The following is a 6108-nucleotide window of genomic DNA, read 5'->3' as shown; positions in this document are numbered from 1 at the left end:
ATATTTTAAAAGGATAATAAAAATGTGTGTGTGTGTGTGTAGGTGGTGAGAAGATGACACTGTCCATCTCGGTGCTGCTCGCTCAGTCTGTCTTCCTACTCTTGATCTCTCAAAGGCTCCAGAAACATCCACGTCCGTTCCTCTTATTGTGAAGTAGGTAAACGCACCATTTACTCCACATCACTTTAACTCTGAATCAGATATATTCTGCTTCTCCAAACTATATATACATTAGGGCTGCAGAACCAGGTGACAACCGGCTGAGATTTAAAAAATGGAAAACATCTGAGTGTGTTTGTGTGTTGAAGATATTTGATGTTCATCATGGTGGTGGTGACGGTGGTGGTGCTGAACTGTGTGGTCGTCCTCAACCTCCACTTCAGGACGCCGAGCACGCACGTCATGTCTGAGTGGACCAAACAGGTAAGACACACACATCCTGTTGTCCCTTTGTTGAACAGATGAACATCAGGATATATGAACATGTGACTGAATAACTATGAAAGAGGATATATGGACATGTGACTGAATAACATATGAAAGAGGATATATGAACATGTGACTTAATAACATATGAAAGAGGATATATGAACATGTGACTTAATAACATATAAAGAGGATATATGAACATATGACTTAATAACATATGAAAGAGGATATATGAACATGTGACTTAATAACATATGAAAGAGGATATATGAACATGTGACTTATAACATATGAAGAGGATATATGAACATATGACTTAATAACATATGAAAGAGATATATGAACATGTGACTTAATAACATGAAAGAGGATATATGAACATGTGACTTAATAACATATGAAAGAGGATATATGAACATGTGACTTAATAACATGAAAGAGGATATATGAACATGTGACTTAATAACGTATGAAAGAGGATATATGAAATGTGATTTTTCCACTATAACACACACACATACACACATCAGTATCAGTGTTCCAAATCCTGTTTTCTGTTTCTGCCAGCTCTTCCTCCAGCGATTACCCCACGCATCTTGCGCATGTCCCGCCCTGCTGAGGCAGAGCCGTACTGGGATGGAGCGTTACCGCGGCGATCCAGCTCAGTGGGCTACATTGCCTCGGCTGAGGAGTACGACAGTGTGAAGTCCCGCAGTGAGCTGATGTTTGAGAAACAGTCTGGGAGACACGGACTGGTGACCCGAGTCACACACGCTGCCAGGACGTTTCCAGAAACATTTAAACACATGAGATATAGAAGCATCAGTAGCTTCATTTGAGTTCTGAGCTTTGGTGTCTGTGTGGAGCTGTGAAACCACAAGAAGAGGGAGGAGCCATCAGCTGTACGCAGAGATCAAGCCGGCTGTGGATGGAGCCACTACATCATTAAACACATGCGCAACAAGAACGACTACAATGAGCTCAGAGGGTTCAAACAGAGTCCTCAACCCAAAGTCTGATTTAAAAGATCAAAAGTGGCGTAAATGTCTGGTCCTGACAGGAGAAGGATAACTGGAGCGGCATCGCTCGTACAGTAGACCGACTCTGCCTCTTCCTGGTTACCCCGGTGATGACCTTTGGCACCGTAATCATCTTTCTGAGGGGAATCTGTAACCAACCTCCTCATCTGCCCTTCAAAGGAGCCCCGCATGACTCCAGAGAGAGAACCCACGCCTGCTGTGATGCACACACAGCCAGGGCTTTTTCCATCGCCATCGTTTCTCTGGGGGAAATGTTGCATTTCTTTATCTTAATAACAACAAATCTTTAGTTTGTTCTATAGGAGCTCCATATGTTTAGTGTCAAAGACTTCTTAGATTGTGTTCATTGCTGGCACATAAAGAAAAATGCTTTGATTTTACTAAAGTGACACAAACCCATCTCAGCACTGTTTTTTATATCCTCTATATTATTGTGCGTAGTCTGTGTAACTGTTGTGCTTTATTTCTGCTGGCTTCTTTAATGGGATGTAAACCAGCCTGACATAATACCAGTTGAGTACTTTATTTGATGTTGCCAAAGGTTTAAAAACAGCCTGACAGAATAAGAAATTGTGAAAATTTAGAGGATGAATTATACCTGGTGGGATCTGATCTTGAATGGCAAATTTTAGAGTATTTTATAGGGAAGTGAAATAATGTTTGGACCTCTTATCAGGCAAAGAGAAAGTTGTTAAGAACTGCTCTAAAAACACCACCTCAGGGGGACTATATCCAAATCTCTCCGTTTACTGATGGGACGTTGAAACGTCAATACGCGGATTCATACATTTAGAACTGGACGTTGCACCAGAACTGGAAGCACGGACTGATACATTTTTAACAGCGGTCCTGCTTCAGCCCTCCGGGGCTTAATAACAAAATACGAAAAATAAGGAAAATTTTAATTTTGGAAACATTGTTGTCGGTTGTTCGACTTGCCGGCTTTCGCTAAATTGCTAAATACGCGCTAGCATGCATGTTTTAAGCTATGGTAGCGGTATGTTTTACCATGCCCGCGCCCTATAATCCGGAGCGCCTGATGTATGTGTTAAATACAGAAATAGCACCCGTAACTGAGGCTGCACCTTTAATACGGTGCGCCCTTTGGTCGCGAACATACGGTATATAGAACATAGGGCACGTTTGGGCGTGATATCACTCCGCGTCTGCGCAACGACCACAACCTCCTATCTTTAGTATTGCTGCGCCAACTGGTGGTCTTTTGGGTTGAGGATAACGGTGATCTATATGTAGCTATATGTAGCTATAGCGTCATTGGCCTCCACTCCAGCCACTCCTGGTAGTTCCTCAAAAACACTGAGTTTCTAGTGGATGCACAATCTGTGGAAGCCAACATAGAAACTTCTGAAGAGCCAAAGTTCTTGCACAAAAATATAGTCCCCAATTAGCTTGTTTTGTTATCACACGACCCCGTCCCCATTATCTTAAGAGAATATAAAAGAATGAGTGGAGACAGAAGAGAGAATGAGACGTTTTTGGCGCGTGTCGCTCTTGATTTTGTGTTTTTTTTGCAGTAAACTTAAAGGAGGCCTTTTCACTTTATGTTTGATTCCATTTAAGCTGATATTCCATTCTTGACATCTTTAAATTTACAGTATTCATGGGAGATTTATTTGGTCATTTTGCTTCTTTTTATTTCCTATTTCCCACATTTATTTATAGTTTTTATTAGATTGCAATAAATCCTATAACATTGAACAGACTGACTAAAGTCAAATGACCTGCGGTTCCCACCGATAGCCGTCATTCTGATGGGTTTTTGCTGGCTGCAGCTGAAATATTCCAATGCTCCATGTCACAGAGACAGTAAATACTAGACCCTAAAGATTCTGAAGGCATGATGTAAAATAGTAACGTATAATACAGACATTTGAACAGACAATTAAGAGAAGGTTTCCATGCTTCTAAGAGTGGCCGAGGAGCCATTTAGAACTTTATAAAGAAGCATTGTGTGATACCAGGAACTAATTTAACTTCAAGGCGAAGCTGCTTCTGCTTTGTCGACCATCGACTGATCTCCTGAAAGTCCACCAGCGCTTTTAAAAACTGAATTTTCATCTATGGAGGGAGTAGACGGCAGATGTTTCCACAGATGCTCTTCACCAGTGGAGATCTAGGAGATCAGACAGCAGCTTCACTCCTGGAATCCTGCAGCAGGTTCCACCTCAGGTCCAGTTCTCTGAGATGGGAGGGATTGGACCTCAGCGCCGAGGCCAGAGAGCCACAGCTGATCTCTGATAAGCTGCAGTCCCTTAATCTAAATAAGAAGGGAAACTTTTATAAGGTTATAAGTGAAACCAGTATTAATCTGAAAGGTTAATCAAAGGCATGATCTGTAAATATTTAATTTAGTTACAGGTTAAAAAATGATAGTAATATGTAATGACCACAATTCCAACCTCTCAGGTTTGCACTGTTCCAAAGGAGAATATATATTGTTCTGGCCCTCACTCTTCCCAGGTTCTCCCACCTCTTTCCCTCCCATCTCATCATGGAGATCCATCTCACCTGTGGCTCATCTTTAAAGGCACAACCTGTCTTAGATGACTTCCTGTCTCCCTCACCATCTCCCTCCTCGTTGGCTGGTGTCTACCAGGCACCCTCACCTAGTTTTGTCTAATTTTGGTTACCATCTGTCGGCCTTTTCATTGTCCTTAAATCAATTTATCATGAATAAGTGGTCCCCGTGTGGCCCCCCCTCCTGAAGGAACTGGGCACAACACACACACTCAGAAAGTGTGAGGACCCTCGGATGGAATAATGGACATTTTTGAGAATGGTGTTTACCTCAGAGTTTCCAGTCGGCAGTTTGGAAGTGGAGAAAACCACAGAGCAGCTTCACTCCTGAATCCTGCAGCTGGTTCTTGACCCAGGTCCAGTTCTCTGAGATGGGAGGGATTGGACCTCAGCGCCGAGGCCAGAGAGCACAGCTGATCTCTGATAACCTGCAGTCTCAATCTGAAAAATGCAGGATGAGGTTATACGGTGCAGGTCTGCATGTTATCTGCGTCAGTACTAAACCTACGTTAGTTCTTAGTTGGGTCAGACCTGAATTCACGATATTCCAAGGAATTTTTTTAATGTGGTGCATCACAGCAGTGTTGAGAACAGCCTCACTTCACCATCTTAGCAGCTGGTATATAGGTAGAAAAATGAAGACTGACCTGAGCCTCTCCAGTTTACAGTTTGGACTCTCCAGTCCAGAACAGAGCCGCTTCACTCCTGAATCCTTCAACGTGTTGTGGCTCAGGTCCAGAACCTCAGATGGGAGAGGTTGGACTTCAGAGCTGAGGCCACAGAATCACAGCTGGTCTCTGATAAACTGCAGCCTCTTAGTCTAAAATAACAATTATTTTGAGAGAAGACAAATAAAAATCAACATGTACCAGAGCAAAACACAGCTTACAAGCAACAAACCTCTGGTCCTGCACCGGCTTATCTGCCGTATGTTCCTATTTTGGGTTCTCAGGGCGGTTGGACAAGATCTACAGCGTATGTAAAGTGTGTGTAGGTCAAAATACCTTCCAAGTTTGTGAGCCACATTTCTCAATAGCACTCAACTCTTGTCAGGAGTTGGGACAAAGCGACCCACTCCTGACAGCTTGTGGCGATGCTGCAGCGACCCTGCAATCCCTACACTCTCTGGTGAAACCAAATCAAAGGTTTTAGACACTGCTGATGCTGGAAGGGTGGCTATAGTCTGGACGCATCGTTCCCCTGACTGCACATTTCTCCAACAATGATGGCAGCTGGTGTCACTTGTTCTCCAGATGAGAGAAGGAAAGAGAGCCCCCCCACAGTGTGTTTGATTGCCCCACTGCAAGCTCAATGCTGCCAGAAAAACATTGCAGGAGCATCAATTCCCCTCAGGGCATCAACAAGGAGCTCAGGAAAAGGTGCAGCTGCCACCTACTAGAGACAAGCACACTGAGCTGAGATTCAAAGCCCTCTCCTCCCAAGAGAAGAGCTTGTTTGTTGGAGGCTCTTCTGGGCGATACCTGGTGCCACAGCTCCAGCTCAGCCCGTCTCTGGAGCTGAGGTGGAGCTTAGCAAGTTTCATGGTTCTCCACCACTTCCTCTCGCTGAGGACCTTCTCAGCTGGTGGTTTCTGCTCCACCTTCCAAGTTGAGCAGGTGATACTTCTGCATTCCTGCACCAGTGTCTCTGCAGAAAGAGTCTTCTCTACTGTTTTATATTATATTGTAGAAAATTAGGATTTTTGGTTGATGTCTTAGATGTTGTTGACTAAGAGCAGGTTTTTCTTTAATAACATAGAAAGATTCGATGAGAAGAGCAAATGTATTATTTTATGAGCTACTTCCACTACTATTATATACACATACTTCCATATTGTCTTAGATTGCAAGCTGCATTTATTGCATCGTTCATAGAAAGTCATATTTGTGAGGAGAAAAACTCAAATAAGGTCATTTTCTTTAATGACCATTACACAGAAACGAAGGAGGCGATGAAAACAACAGATTTATATAAAAATGTGTGAAAACTTATGGATGGAAACCTTTTTAAAATGGTTGCATTGTGTAGAATCGGTGTAGTAGAATCAACTTGTTGACTTCTGATTTGGACTCCAATGGAAGTGAGGTGCAACAATTGTGGA

The 6108-nt window shown here is 42.9% G+C and overlaps 1 long non-coding RNA gene across 1 annotated transcript; it reads right to left on the bottom strand.

Annotated features, from left to right (window-relative positions):
• Positions 1-2962: 2962 nt before the first annotated feature.
• Positions 2963-3599, bottom strand: LOC130520526 (uncharacterized). Its single transcript, XR_008948894.1, has 2 exons — positions 3538-3599; positions 2963-3463 (listed from the first exon to the last, which is right to left on the bottom strand). It is a non-coding gene; the product is annotated as an uncharacterized LOC130520526 (long non-coding RNA).
• Positions 3600-6108: the final 2509 nt, after the last annotated feature.

This window comes from Takifugu flavidus, unplaced genomic scaffold (assembly GCF_003711565.1).
Source record: "Takifugu flavidus isolate HTHZ2018 unplaced genomic scaffold, ASM371156v2 ctg414, whole genome shotgun sequence".
NCBI lineage: Eukaryota > Metazoa > Chordata > Actinopteri > Tetraodontiformes > Tetraodontidae > Takifugu > Takifugu flavidus.
Note: the sequence above shows the minus strand (reverse complement) of the source record. Positions and strands in the feature narration are given on the sequence as shown.